The sequence below is a fragment of the Pleurodeles waltl genome, chromosome 2_2 (genome assembly GCF_031143425.1).
Source record: "Pleurodeles waltl isolate 20211129_DDA chromosome 2_2, aPleWal1.hap1.20221129, whole genome shotgun sequence".
Classification (NCBI taxonomy): domain Eukaryota; kingdom Metazoa; phylum Chordata; class Amphibia; order Caudata; family Salamandridae; genus Pleurodeles; species Pleurodeles waltl.
In genome coordinates, this window is record NC_090439.1 from 53,307,246 (window position 1) to 53,323,515 (window position 16,270).

Sequence of the window (16,270 nt, forward strand, 5' to 3'; positions counted from 1 at the left end):
CTAAATGTATTCGTGGAAATATTGGTGAACAGGATAAAATACAGCAACCTCTTTAAACATGGAGAATACCGAACAAAGTAACTGTATATCAACAAAATTGTCAAAATGGAACAATGAAAAAATGGTTAATCGAAAATAAATGGAGAATTCAGGAAAGGAAGGGAAAAAAGGAGCTGGGAGTGAGTCTAAAGAAGACCCAAAAGCGGTGAAAAAGGAATAAGGTAAAGAGTCAGAAGGACCTGGAAGATAAGGAGAACATTTGGGAAAAAGTATGAATTTGAGCTGGAGCACAAAGGAACCCCAGGGGAGATGAAGCGTCCAGAACAACCTGTCCGATCAGTGGCTTAACAAAACTTGAGAGTGTCCCCCTTCAAAGTACATGGAGACGTCCACCTCCTCCCTGGTCCACTACTTACCAGTTTTGCTGAGGGGGCCACTTAGATCTCGGGGGCCCCACTGCACCGCGAGGGATGCAGGGGCTTTCATTATGCCACTTGGTCGGAAGTTAGAAAAGAAAAATGAGTGACAAAACCTATGAGCATAAAGGATGTTGAAAAGAAAAGAGATAAAGACAGGAACTGAATTTATCAATAGAGGGAATGCATAAGCCATAAAAGGAGGTCTCATTCATTCAAGCAATTGGAGACTAGACAACATATGAACACAATTGTGGACGTCAATAACAACAGGCAAGGGACCTGAGGGACAGAGGGAGAGAAGACTCTAGTGAGACAACAGAAGCAGCAATGCAGAAATGTCAGGCCAATGAGAATGATAAAGGAGGACCAAAAGATACACTATATAAATGGAAATTCATGTGCCTCCTCTATCCATAGCTTCTCTGATATGAATATGAGTGAACTCTTTATATTGGGCTGGAGAATCAAAACAAGTAGACTTATCCTTACATGTGACCTTGAAGATACATGAGTGGATAAGGTCATATCTTGGGTTCACAGAAGGCAAAAGGGGTCCATGTCCAAGAATCCCTTGCATCAAGCACCTGTGACTCGGGAAACATCCTATGAGAGGAAGATCTTATGGCCCGACCAGATCATCTGTTTCCTTCACTTGGAGGCGGAGAGAACGTGCATTAAATCTGTATAATAGAGGAAAAGGATGATAATTTGTCTAGGTTTAGAAGAGACGTTTGAGCTGGCGGGTTTGGGACCAAGACGAAGGGCTCTCTGGATGTTAAGGGGAGCACTGCTGGTGAGCCCCACAATGTTGGGTAGATTTTTGCATTAAAAAAGCAATCATCACCATTCAGCTCCCTCCACAATACCATAAACACAGAGATTGTTGTGCTGATTTTGATTTTCTACATTTTCACTTTGTCTTTTAAGGGCATCAGTCTCAACGAGTCTCTGCAATATTAAACTCTGTGTCTGAAACTCTAGACTCAAGAGAAGACCATTTGGGCTAGGGGGACATGGCGGGTTGCGTAGCGGCATAACTCGCTAGACGCACTTCCCGCCGTGCCTGGGGGCGTGGCATGCGTATGCAGTGATTGGCTGAATATGCTGCACGACTGTACGCTCGGCTACTCAAACTACTCGAACTTCAGAGACCCGGCAATTCCAAGCTCCGGGTGAGGCACTTGGCGGGAGGCTCCGGCACTGGGCCCGAGCCGCGCTGGAGCTCCGCCGGGTGAGAAGAGGCTCAGCGAGGACTCCCCTTCGGGGGAATCCGGGCAGAGTCAGCACCGGCAAGGTCCCCGGGAAGGAGTCCCGGGAGCCATATAGTGCGACTACGCGCCTTTCTTCGCCCTTGACTACCAAAGGAGGAAAAGCAAGTAAGGTGGTGGGTGTTGTGGGAGCCAGGGGTACTGCAAAACTCAGCACCGGTAAGGCTCCTGGGAAAGTGTCCCGGGAGCCTGACAGCGCTGTAACCCGCCTTTCTTTATCCCTGTTAAATACAGGAAAAATAAGTAAGGTGGTGGGTGTTGTGGGGGCCAGAGATACTGCAGATAAGAGCCCGTCCCCACCTTTGCCTTCCGTTAACACCTTGCAGGGGGGGGCTGGGTTTGGGAGAGGAAAAAAGAGATAAGGAGGTTACTGGCAGACAGGATAAGACTAAAGGCAAAGCTTCGGACCTAGCGAACTGTTTATTCAGAATAAAGAAAAAAGGAAGTGAGGGAAGACCAGGAAAAAAAAAACAATAATAATAAACATAGATTTGCGCCCTCATTAAGAGCTTATTTAAGGCTAGGCCAGAAGACATTGTGCTGGTACCGGGGCAGGGAAAAATGGATACTTATATGACTAAGTACACCAGAAATAATGCAGACTCCGGTGAGGGGGGTATGAATGATCCTCCCCCTTTAACTAACAATTTGGCTTACCAGGAGGATAAACAAGCCGGTCTTGAGGTTTTATTGAGGCAAGATGGTAATTTACAGGAGGTAGGAGTTGAGGTAGAAGTAGCCACCAGCCCCCCCCTTTCTCAAACCCTGGCCCCGACCCAAGATAAAGCCATTCTATGGAGGAGATGATTCTCGCCATTTCGGAGGACATAAAAAAAGGTTTTCCTAGCTCGGAGAGCAATCAAGGAGAAATTAGAGAGGCCTGTGAGGTACTGGAAAGAAAGTTTGATAACCTAATGGAGAGGATTCAGTCATTGGAGGAGAGGTTAGGAGGGACGAAGGAAGAGTTAAACCACCAGAAGTATGAGATTCGAGACTTAAGCGAAAAGGAACAAGGATTACAACTAAAAGGAGGAGCAGAAGGAGCAAATCTGAAGTCATATGTGGTTTCTCTTATTAAATCTGTGTGTGAATTGGAAGAGAGTCGAGAAGAGATTGAGAAGGATATTCAGAGAGTCCATCGTGACCCTTTCACGAAGCGGCCAAACAGCACTAGACCCAGGAAAATCTTGGTTAATTTCCTAACTTATCACTTAAAGGAAAAAAATTTGAGTAGTGCATTAAAACAGAAATCATTAAAAGTTGAAAAGGTGACATTCGAGATTAGATCCAATTTATCTAAGATTACAATGGCTAGGCAGTGGGAATTGGGGAAAAGGTTAGATGAATTAAAAAAGTTAGGAATTATGGCACAGTTGAAGTTCCCAGCATTTTTGCGAGTAATGTATAATAATAAAATGTATAATATAAGGGAGACAGTCAGGGCGGATGAGCTGTTAGAACTTATAAAAATGGAACAGGCCGATCATGCAAAATAAGATTTTCTTGAAATCATAAAAAGTTCCCAGGTAGGCGGGGTGCTCTAAAATAAGGCCCAAGTTGGCTGATATGGGGGGGGGGTCCCCAATTGGAGGGTGTTAGGAGGGGAAGTTATTAGGGTTATTAGATGGGGGGGTTTCTTGTTTTCTTTTTGGGTGTTTTGATTTAGAGTTTTGTGTGGAAATAGTTCCTCATTCACCGAGGCAGAGGGAAGGCGGGTTGCTTTGGAATGGCTAGATTGAATAAAGGTAAGGGGTTGGGGGAGTCTACGATCAAACTACTTTCTTGGAATATTAATGGTCTAAGGACGAAAGCAAGACGGAATAAAATCTTACAATACTTAAAAGATTCTACGGCACAGATCTTTATCTTACAGGAAACTCATTTGGCTGCAGATGAGTGTAAGGAGTTATTTAAGGCTCAAAAGTGGGTGCAAATGTGTTTTTGCACCACTAACAATTTTCACACAAGAGGAGTAGTTATTTTGGTTAAACCGGGACTACAAGCTAGATCGGAGATTTTATAAACAAGGGCAGATCAAGCTGGTCGTTGGGTCATAGTAAGAATCTACATTGGTGAGATAAGGCTGGTATTGGTTGGATTCTATGGCCCGAACTGTGATGATATTGAACCTCTTAAAAGGGTTTTTTCTTAGCTAATTGATTTTTCAGATGCAGTTATTATGACGGGGGACTTTAATGTGGTGCTGGATAATAAATTAGATAGAACAGATACTTGCAGATCCTTAGGCACGCCAAAATCACAACATTATTTAAGGAGAATGATGAAGGACTATGGTCTGTGCGATATTTGGCGGAAGAGGGAAGGGGGGGCTAGAATTTTTTCATGTTTTGACAAGAAATATAGTCATGCTTCACGTATTGATTATTTTTTAGTGGATGATAGGTTATTGGAAAATGTTGATAGGATTGAATACTTATCCCCGCATTTATCAGACCATGCAGCAGTAATGTTGCATTTGACGCTCCCACAGAGAAGAGTGTTTAAGAGGTGGACACTGGAGCACGCACTATTGTTGGCTGAGGATGTTTTGGTGCAACTACGAAGAGAGACTGAAGATTTTTTCAAGGTTAGCATAGGCTCAGCATCGTTATCAACGGTTTGGGACTCCTTTAAGGCTGTAATACGAGGGGAAATTAGGAGTATTGCATGTCATAAACACAAAATATTCAGAGATGAAATAAATATGTTAGAGCAAGAAATGTTAGTAAAGTGCGAGAAATTGTCGGTAAAGGAGAAGGGGCCCAGGAGGAAGCAGGAAGTGCAGAATTGGCTGAGTTAGGAACACGAATAGCAAACATTTTACAGGCACGTATGGTTAAGAAATGGGAGGTTAGCAAATTAAAACATTTTGAATATGGGGAAAGCTCAGGGAAACTACTTGCCTGGAAAGCTAAAACAGATCAAGTTAGGGGCCATATTAAGGAAATAGTGATTGAAGATACTGGTGTTAAACTATTTCGTACGGAAGACATTGAACGAGGGTTTCAAGATTTTTTCACATCTTTGTACACGGAGCAGGCAGAGGTGCGAGAAGAAATGGTGGAGAATTGGTTAGCTCAGGATGTATTTCCAGAAATTTTGCAGCAGAATCAGGAATTTCTTAATGGCCCTATTACGGTGGAGGAAGTATGTGCAGCCTTAGCTAAGGGTAAGGAAGGGAAAGCCCCGGGCCTGATGGCATTTCGGTGGAGTTGTATAAAGCATTAGGTGATGTAATTATTCCATTCTTGGCTGAGTTATTTGGCAGGTTTTTTTTTAACGAGATAAGTATGCTGGCTTCGTGGAATGAAGCAGTCATTACATTGATACCGAAACCCGGGAAAAACCCAGCTTATTGCTCTTCTTATAGACCTATCTCATTATTGAATAGTGACTATAAGCTGTTTACTAAAATACTGGCGGACAGATTAATTAAGGTAGCAGATAGCTTAATTCAGCCCTACCAGAAGGGCTTTTCGAAGGGGAGGTATTTGCATGAGTTGACATATGAATTAATCGAAGCTATAGATATGGCAGTATCGTTGGAGTCCCCCTTGGGGGTTATTACGGTTGATGCTGCAAAAGCTTTTGACCAGGTAAACTGGGTCTACTTGAAACTTATGCTAAAAAAAGCTAAACTGGGAAATAACCTCTGTGGGGTAGTGAATCAGATATATAGGGCTCCTATAGCTAGAATATTAGTGAATGGGAACCTTACTGGGCCGATAGCCATAGCCAGGGGCACTAGACAGGGTTGTCCGCTATCCCCTTTACTATTCAACTTATACATGGAACCATTTGCGAGGAAAATTCGGCGGAATACGATGATTACTCCTTTTAGTTGTCAGGGCTGGGAAAGGAAGCTCGCTTTGTATGCTGACGACCTTTTGTTATATACTGATAATATAGTGTCTGCATTCCCCAAGATCCTTAAACTGGCCGAGGAGTTCGGTAAGGTGTCTGGTTATCAAGTGAATGTGGAAAAAACGGAGATCATGGCTTGGAATATGGAGTATAAATCTGCTTATTGTAAAAAGGAAATTAGATATTTGGGAATTTTGATACCTCAAGATATCAACCAGCTAGCAGAAAGGAACCAGGTAAAATTGTTGGCGGAATGTAAGAGTTTATTACAAGGTTGGATACATCTTCCCTTAACGATAATAGGCAGAGTAAATCTGGTAAAAAAGGCTATTCTTCCGAAATGGAACTTTTTGTTTTCTACATCCCCACTTTCAATGCAGAAAATATATATAGAAAAAATGCAGCGCCTCATAAGCAATTTTATTTGGAGATCCAAGGGTGTTAGAATCTCTCAGAAGAAGTTACGTCGGCGTAAGGTTCAGGGTGGTTTGGTAGTACCTGAGTTGCAATATTATGTATGGGCCTTTCTTTTGAAAAATTTTAGACTCTTGTCTCTTGCGTCAGATTCCACGACAACGGGTTTAATGTTTAAGATAATGGCGTCTAGAATTAACAGTGCTTCAACCAACTTTATGTTTAAATTTGGGGACCCTACATTTAAAAAAAAGATAAGGTTGAAAATTATGCGAGGGCTGGCAGAAAGTTGGTATTATATCAGGCAATCTGCGAAACTCACCCACTACAACATTGACGCACCTATCTGGGACTCTCCGGGAACTCCAGAATGTTTTCGAGATGTTTTGGCATTACCGATAAGACAAGCAGGACTAGAATATTGGGGGGACTTGTTTTCGGAAGGGATTTTTCTCTCTTGGGAGGAATTGCAGTTAAAGACGGGTGGTTCTTTGTCCAGATAGAAATTTTTACAAATAAGAAAGTGGGCTCAGGGGATTAAGGAAGGTGTTTGTATGTCTAATCCATTGAGTGAGATCACCCCGAGCCCACTAGCAGGTTCCCACAGAGTGTCTACCTGGTATTGGGGGATCTTGGAAGAGGTGGATGGCAAGTTCGTATTACCCAGCGATTTGTGGAGGACATTTTTCCCAGAAGAGGCAGCTAAAAGGTGGTGGGAAGAGTCATTAAAAATGCTTTTTGGTATTGTGAAACCAGCCACTCATAGGAAAAATCATTACTTTACAATACATAGAGTGTATATTTCCCCTGAGAAACTATCTAAAATGTAAGGAGGGCAGGAGGTGAGATGTCCAAAGTGTGGTTTAATTCAAGCAACTGATATTCACATGTTTTGGGAATGTCCTGATATTCGACACTTTTGGGAAGGGGTGTGTGAGACAATCTCAGGTATATTGAATCGGGGAATTGAACCCTCTCTCCAGTTAATCATTTTTGGGCAAGTTCAAGATCAGCAGGGGCGGCCAGGTCAGGACACTATTGCAGATAAGAAGTTTGTATTTTATGCAATACTGTTGGGAGGCGAGAAATATGCAGAAAATGGACTTTAAAGACCCCCCCAAACCACTCAGAATGGCTCAGGGATGTTTTTTGTACAGCAGAATTGGATCAAAGGATGGGGGGAAAGGAAAGGATGCGGGGGAATTTTGGGGTGTTGTTAATGAACTGGAAATTAGGAGATTGATGTATGGATGTTTGTGTAATTAATGTTGGTATGGGATAGTATTTGTGACATCTGTCCAATGATTTTACACCCTGCTCTGAAATCCTCATAGAACTGGGACAGTCTGAGGATTGTTTGAGAGTAATAAGCAACCCCTGGCCGAGGAAAACTTCCTGCTTTCCGGTTGAAAAGAAAAGGAGGATTGCATATGGCCTAGGGTGAATGAGGACAAAAAAAAAAAAAAAAAGGAGAAGACCATTTGTCTTCTAGCAGTTGGATTGTGGTATTTCCATCATGAAGGTTTTTCACATTTTGAATTCGTCTGGGAGGTCCTCCATAGTAATTGAGATAGGAGATTTCCTTGGAGAAGATGGGTTGTTCTTAGGACTTGTGCTACAGCCACCAGGATTCTCTTGCATATAACAGATGCAGCGTTGTTAGGAGAAACACTTTTCAAGGGCGGACTGCCTCCCCCTCTGCCGTATTAGAGGTGTAGTTTGCAGTGTGAAGTTAAGCGCAACAAACAGTGAAATTGAAAAAAAGAGAAAAAAACTGCCAATGTCTGCACTGATGCACCAAAACTGCGAAAAGCAAGCCAATGGTAATGAAGGAGCTATCACAAAGGCTGATTGATAGGAGCTATCCCATTTCACTTACCGTAGAGTGACGAACTATGGAATTGGTATATGAAAAAACCTCAGATGGAGAAACTAGCGCATTTCAGAAGATTTGGCCTTTATTCGAGCAGGCAAGACAGAGATATTAACTTTAAAGAAAGGAAAAATCTCGCAAGGAGTGAGGGAAGTAGTCACATGCCTGCTGTGAGTTAAAGCAGGAGAGTGGGCTACATGAAAGCGGGTACTCAAATGTTCAAAATAAAATCACTACTGAAGTTCCCAGACCTGAGCAGCTTCCCGCTACCTTGGAGAGTGGCCAAGTGTGTCTCTGTTCAATATTGTATGCTAAAATCCAGACCAGGGGGTAGGAGCTCTATCAGCTGGAGGCCATCTTGCTAGCTTCCAAAGCCACATAATCTGTGCAATTCTAACCATAAAAATCCTAATTCATTTCATAATGATCTTCTCAAATTTCGGTGATGGAAAATGAAGCACCTTTGTTTAACTAGTTGGCTATCACGAACTGTAAATTCTGCACAAACAAATTGGCAGTAGGTTGTAAGTATTTTTTTTTTTAGGAGTGATCCCATCGGTACATGAAGGGGGAATAGAGCTCTCACACTTAAATTATGATATAGGTCGTGTGTAGAAAAATGGCAAAAAACTATAATGATTTTCTTCATAATTACATTTTGAGTAATGAATCAGTTGACATTTTTTTCACTTGGGCTATTCTGGTCTAAGGTTTTTCTCAAGGCTAGGTTGTACTGTAAATTGTATGCTGATGAAATATGTAGTCTTGTCATCTCCTGTGTTCATGATGTTAGTCATATTCAAATTATAAAATAATTACATCAATTACTGAGGAAGTGATAGTTGTATTGATTTATAGTCAGATTGCAAATTTATTATAGGCATATAGTAGATTATACAATGTTCATTTCCCTGTTGTCTTTCTTTTGCCCTCCTTTCCATCCACAGGTGTCTGTGCATATGAGGTCCTTGCATACTATTTTAGAATGTTGACAAGGTTTGACAGTTGATGTTCAGCCAAAATGGCATTCTCTGGGGGGAGGCAACATGAGTTACAATAAACATATCCTGTTCCTCACATTATGCCTGTGTCTTTCTTCAGCAATCCACACCCTTTCTGCACGGGAATGTTTTTTTTTCCACAGTGAAAAAAGAGCCTAATTTCAGTACGTAGCCATAGCTGTGAAAGCTAAATATTGACAGTAGTAGTGCAGTCTTCCTTGGAAATCATTCTATTTCAGAACATTGTGAGAAATTGGGTTGTTGGTTGATTGGGGTATCAGCCTTGGTCAAGCATCAGCCACAATCCCTTGCAGGGTGAACCTCAAAAAGTCACTACATTTACCTGTGCTTAACCATGGGTAGTTTGCACAAAAAGCAGTCGGATGTAACTTAGAGGCAGTGTGTAAATAATTTATGCAGCACACAATCAGTAATAAAGTAAAAACACAACACAAGAAAAATCCCACACCAATTTAGATTTAGATTAAATCTACAGAAATAATTTGACACCAAAATAACAAGAATCCAATTGGTATAACCAGAGCTTTGAATTTTGAAAGTTTATAATAAAGACTGGAACTTAAAAAAATCAAAACGCCAACCTCCTACATTCAGTCGTGCGTGACTCAGTCAAAGTAAAAAAAAATGGCTGACTATGATGGACTGTGTTTTAGATGCATGAAGTGGATTGGCCAATCAGTGCTTACCTTTGGACACAAAAGACATTTTAAGAAAAAATTTCTGAGAAAGTAAAGTTCCACAGGTCAAGGCTGCAGGTAGTGTCTGAGAAGGGAGCATTCTCTAGTCAGAGATCCCTGGATTGAATTCGTAGTGAATATTTTTATGTTTTATTTTTTTGAAATAGAAAATCTCCAGCAGGACAATGCAGAAGGCTGTAGATGAAGACAGTTCCAGGGGCTTGTATACCCTTTTGGTGAAGGACCCCTGAACAGGATTTGCTGCTATAGAGAAAAACATAGCAGTAGAAACTACAATGTGAATCTGACCGGCGATACAACTCAGGCAGATAAGCAAGCAGGTTGGTTCTGGTCTCCGCCTGGTTGTCAGAGACATTTTTGGCCAAAAATGTGCCAAGTCCTCAGTTTTTGATTTTGGCCATCTGGGCACCTTTAGCACCTCAACTACGGGTCCGGGACCAGTGGAACATCACTTGGGGGTTCAGGACTTATACAGGGCGACCTTGACTGAGGGGATTATTCTATTACAAATGTGAATGTTATCCTGCCTGCCGTATTAAAAGTCCCATTATGTCCTGTGGAACTTGTAATATAGTAGACAGGATATCCGTTACATTTGTGACAGAATAATCTGCTCCGCCATGGTCCAGGCTCATAGACTAGGTCCAGGTGCAGGTTCAAAATGGTGGGAGAATTGAGTGGCCTGGTGGCTCTGAACAGGAGACCAGCAAACTAGCCCCTGGAGACACTCTGGTAGTCTTGAGTTCAGTGGAAGATGCAGGGCTCAACAGCAGGGCTCAAAGGGCCTCAGTGGAAGATGCAGGGCTCAACAGCAGGGCTCAAAGGGCTGGTCTTTGAGGGTTCAAGGCTGGCTCCAGGCAGCAAAGCACTCCATCAAAATACAACAACAGCACAACTACAGTGTACACACACACAGCAGCACAGTGAAAATACCACAAAAATACTCCACACCAGATTAGAAAAATTGCCAATATTTATCTGAGTAAAAGAAGACCAAAACAACAAGAATCCAACATACACAATTAAAGATACTCATTTTCAAAGATGAAATGTAGTATAGTGCTTTGAAACATAAACAATTCAACTGGGGATATCAAAATAGATTGATACAGACACTTCCAATAGTCCCCCGCCACCTGTGGGGATCGCAGCCGACCTTGGAGCCGTGTAGACCCCAGTTACAGTAGTTTGGAAAATTAGAAGAAACAAAGACGTTGCACGGAGACAGGAAGGTGACATGTCGCTGGAGCTGGTGCACTGTCGGTTCGTTACTGCCACCGGGGAGGTGAGGCATTGATTTCTTACTGATAGGCGTGGAAGGTGAGGCATCGATTCCTTATCGTTGCAGAGGAGGTGATGCAGCACTGCCGGTGAAGTGTTGGCTCCATACTACAAAGTGGGGTCAATTATTCCAGCAGATGAAGATGCAAGGCGTCACACCACAGGGCCTCAAGTGCTGCAGATAGAGCCAGATTTGAGTGCCTTGGATGCAGGTGGCACAGCTCTCTGGACTCAGGCTGTGGCAGGACATCTGAGGTACTGCGGCGGTGTTGGGCCTGCATTGTAGGTCATTGTCGTTGGACTCATCTTTGACCACATCTCTGATGTGCTTTTTAGTCTTTTTAGTGAAAAAGACCCTTCCTTTCCTTGCCTGGCCCCAGATACACTCCAGGGTGTTAGAGTCTGCTTTGTGTGAGGACTTTAGATCAGGAAGACCCATCACCCTGGTTATGGGCCATCAGGATATGCAGGGAACACCTCAGCTCTCTTTGTGTGACTGCCTAGAGTAAATGCACAAACAGCCCAACTGTCATCCTGACCCACATGTGTATTCAGCAGAAAGGTAGGGGCACAGAATAGTTAATCAAGAAAATGCTAAAAGCCTCATTTTCAAACTCACAGTTCAAAAACCAACTTTGCCAAACAATATATTTTTAAATGTTGAGCTCAGGGACCTCAAACTCCATATCTCCATCTGCTCCAAATGGGAAATGACACTTAAAAAGATATTTCAAGACAATCCCAATGTTACTTTATGGGAGAGATAGGCCTTGCAATAGTTTAGCAGTATTTCACTATCAGGACATGTTAAGCACACCAGTTCATACCCTACCTTTTATATACAGTGCACTCTGCCCATTGGTCTGCCTTGGGCCTACTTTAGGGGTGACTTACAAGTAGTAAAAATGAAGGCTTGGGCCTGGCAAGTGGGTGCACTTGTCAGGTCGAAATGGCAGTTTAAACTGCACACACAGACACTACAAAGGGAGGCCTGAGACCTGTTTGCAGGGCCATGCATGTGGGTAGTACAATTAGCCCTGCAGGCCCACTAGTATCATTTGATTTATAGGCCCTGGTCACACCGAGTACCCTATATTAGGGACCTGCTAGTAAATCAAATATGCCAATCATGGACAAACTAACCACCAACCCAATAAAAAGGGCCAGGTCCAGCAAATGTGTTTAGGTCTTCTAGTGACAAATGTACATGACACATTGTTTTGAGAATATTTATATACTTTTTAGAGTTTGACTCTACCACAAAACCTAAGTGATAGCTTAACATCTGCAATAGTTACTTCACTCTATTTTAAATATAATAATGGTGGGAAAAGAGAGATTCTACGTTGATGTAATTAATTTGAATGTAAAACATATACTATTATTTATGACTGCCAGTATGCAATTGTGCCTAATTTATGTACGTTGAGCAGACAAGTACATAGTGCATAACAGAAGTACATCCTTCAAATGCACTCTGTGCTCTCACTCTGTCACATACTACTTCTTGGGGTTACCATCGTCTTGTATCCCTGTAATCTGTAGGTATATATGATCCATTTGTACCTAGCACATGTTACACAAAAACAATTTTTTTCACACACACTTTTTCATGTATCCCCAGTATTACCCAAATAGTTATGGTTTATTTTTTTATTCTAGGAGATATATAGTAAAGCCTTGGACATTTGCATCAGGGATTGGAACCTGCATCTAGGATTTTCACCAAACCCTCCAAGTGACTGGGTCAGTTCCCACCGACCCACAAGACTTCAGTTGAACACAGAACGGTCAGTCCTAAAGTCTACAGATGGACCCAACATCCAATCCTCTATGCATCCAACTCTCATTGCACCCAGGTTCTGTTCATGTGCAGTAATATCTGGTCTCAGGGCCTACTCTGCCGCCTGGTCCTGCACCCAACCCAGCATACAGCTAATCTCCACTGGGCAGTGCTTTTGCCCAGCACAGCTTTTGCAGCACGGATTAGCCATGGGGCTTGGTCTGTGGCCAGGCCCTGCACGTGATCTCTTGCTCAGCTAATGTCCACATTGGCAGTTCTCAAAAAGCTTTACCACAGGGCATTCAGCTATGACCTGTCCACAATCCCTGTTGTGCACAGCCTTTAACTAAATGCAGTGAGGGTTGGTCACAGGACCTCACCTGCAGCCCGGCCTTCCACCCAATCCACAGTGACGTTTATGCAAAGTGAGGGTTGACTGTAAATGCTACGTCCAACGCACAATGAGGGTGGTAAATTGCCAGCCTAAATACTCCAAAACTAGCAAATTTTGCAAATCAAATGTTTTGTTGCCAAAATTAAAGGCATTTTCCATGACTGTGTGGACTGTCCTCTCTCCATCTGTACTGCAACCATTTCTCATCATGCTTTCCCGTTGCCTACAAAATATTTTTACAAGTCCTTTGAATTCAAAGATTGCTACTTTCTTACCAGAGGATCACATCTCTCTGTACATTCAAAGTTGATTCACAACAACCCAGATTTAATGCTCACAAAGTCAACTGATAGATATAAATAAAAATTACCAATTCAAAGCCAGCCCATTAAAGGTCATACATAGTGAGTGCCCCATTTCATGAAGATTAGTCAAATGGTGTCAAATTCTTTATCAAACAAGTTTTTATGCATACATGTATGTATGTGTATTGTTTCATTTCTGAAAAGGCAAAATTGAAGCACTTGATTTTCCTTGTAATTTATTTTCCTCACTATGCACAGATCTACTAGTCATTGAACTGCGCTTTCTGCATATACTGAACATCTGTGGCTGCCCTGGAGCTGCTTGAAAGTAGCAAATATTTTTTACAAATGTTTGCATGGATAAAAATAATTAGAAAAATGTGCATATATTGCATGAAATTATGTCATCAATCATCTGTGTCACTATAATATTCAAATGAAATGAAAACACAATGCATTCATTGATAACATTCTTGTAAGACATTTTAGTGGGATTCAGAATGTAATAATGCTTATTAACCAGTATGTTCCAATGAAACTCAGTTTAACTTAGTTCTTCTTTTGTTAGAACTATTAAACTCTAGCACGGACATTAGATTTTTTTTGTCTTGTGTAGCCAACATGCCACACATTAACTTGCTGTAAATGTTCCATGTTTTTAATCAAAAGTTTTTCCATTATTCCATTTTCCTTAACATGGTAAAAATAAACAATAGTTACACAGCAATGTTGTATTTTCCACAAGTATATCTATTTACTCTGATAACATATTTTCAACACAAAATTCAAGATTTCCCTGAATATTTGAGAAACATTTCATGAAGTGTGGAAAGCCCAATAGCTGCACCATCGAGCTGATCAGCAGAAGCCATGGGTTAGAGAGTTTGTACTGAGAAAGAATTGGCATGTTGGGCAGAGCTATGAAATTGATCCTCAACAAATAGTGTAAAGAGATGAATGTAGATTGTCGGTGTGACTATAAAAGCCGTCTGAATGACCTCACAATGGCATTGAACACAGCCAAATCTAATTACTTTTTCAATTTAATTTCCCCTATATGTTCACATCCTGAAAAACTCCATAGTATTCTTAACTCCCTCCTCCCTCTCCCTAATCTCATTCACCCCTCCATCAAACTCACCAGAAATGTCCCTACCTCAATACTATGAAACTAAGGGCCTCATTTATGAGGTCCGTGCTTCAGGGCAGCTCGGTAAGTGCCTTGCTGTGCTGCCCTGCACCTCCGGAAAAGGGCAGAAAAGCACTATATCTACAAGATACGGCACACTTCTGTCCTCTCCCCCTGAGCTGGCACAGAAATTGCTGCCTAATACCAACATACGCACCCTTTCACAATGGTGCAAGGATGCCTACATTGTGAGGATGATTACATTTATGCAAGATGAGACAGTTTGCTACACAAAAGTACACAAAAGCAATCATGAGAGCAATCACAAAAGCCTCTTTCTATGTGTGCTGCACAATGCAGCACACATGGAAAGAGGAAAATAATGGGGAGAAATAAAAATATTTCTCCCTGTTCCGTCAATATTACGCCACCCCTGAGGTGGCATAGGAAACTGACTCATTCCCAGACTGTGTCAGATTAATTTGGGTTCCTTGGGTGTTGCGTGGGAACACCCCTAGCAACACCAATGGAACACCCCTTTCACGCAGTGTTATGCATGAAACGGCTCCATATTTTCAAGGCCAAGAAAAATCATGCATGGTGGCTTTGTGTGGCCTTGTAAATATGGGCTGTCACACTGCGCCACCGGAGAGTAAAAAAAAAACCACTCCTGTGGCACAGTGTGCTGCTAGGGCTTCGTAAATGTGGCCCTTAGGACACAATAGAGCACATCTTCTGCGGAAATTATTCCATTCCAAACTCGGCCATCCCTACTTGTGCAAAAAATCCCTGCCTTTCTCATCTAGACATTTCACTTGCTTAACTTCTCTCTTCAACTACTCTCTGATACATTTTGTCATGCTTTAAACTGTCATGTGTTAAGTCAGCTGGGGTTTTCACACTACTGAAAACAGTGTGTACCTATCTCATCACTGTCTCAGTTCCCATCTATCTTTCTTCTTAACTGCTTGTCTTGAACATTTAACTCATTTCACAACTCTCACAAGCTACTGGTGATGTCTAAAACCCAAAGTTATTTTTGCCTTTTCTTATATATGATTGTGTGCTCATGTATACAAATGTGTTTGCTTTTTATAAGTTCAGCAAGACGGAGCACACTATTGGATGGTGTAGTAATAAACAGGTATTAACCAATGATTCTCTATGTGTGTGTATTTAAACTATACATGCAGAATAATGTTTAAGAAAACCATTTTATATCCCTTGTGCAATTTGCTATTTCCAAACTAACCTTAAAGATTTTCATTATTTTGCTATACCTGTATTGTACTAGGTTATTGCATATTAAAGACTTGTAAAAAATAACAATGGTGTATTTTACATTTTGGTATTAAAGGGGGCATAGAAATAACTACTAGGGTCTCTCACAGGTGTGATTGTAAGCTGTAATTGTGTTTTCCTTTTGAAACAGTCTGAGGTATGGGTTATGGGATGCGTGTCTGTTTCTTTCAGTCCACAGGGTCCCATGCAGAATATAAGTGGGCCCTGGGGACAAGAGGGAACTTCTTGGTGTGGACAACGTTTTGGCACAAATCACAATCAGTTTCTAAATACTCCACTCTATATAAACAACCCTTTTCTCATTTTCCTTATTTCCTTACTACAGGCCACCACAATTATCTTTTGTGTGACCTCATACTCTTAGACTTCTCAGCTGTGTTTAATACAATCAATTATTCCACCCTCATATCAATTTCTCTCTTTCAGTATCAAAGCCAAAGCTCTCAGCAAGTTCTCCTCCTATCTTTTTGATTAAACTCTCACTGTCTCATGGTACTCATTGCTCTCACCACCAATAC

At 41.7% G+C, this 16,270-nt stretch overlaps 1 long non-coding RNA gene across 1 annotated transcript in view; it reads left to right on the plus strand.

The window, feature by feature from the left end:
• The window catches only part of LOC138272933 (uncharacterized), a 129,188-nt gene extending 115,209 nt beyond the window's left edge, over positions 1-13,979 (plus strand). The window contains exon 3 of the long non-coding RNA XR_011200267.1: positions 12,502-13,979. This is a non-coding gene — a long non-coding RNA (uncharacterized lncRNA). The remainder of the gene's footprint in view (positions 1-12,501) is intronic.
• The last annotated feature ends 2,291 nt before the right edge of the window (positions 13,980-16,270 follow it).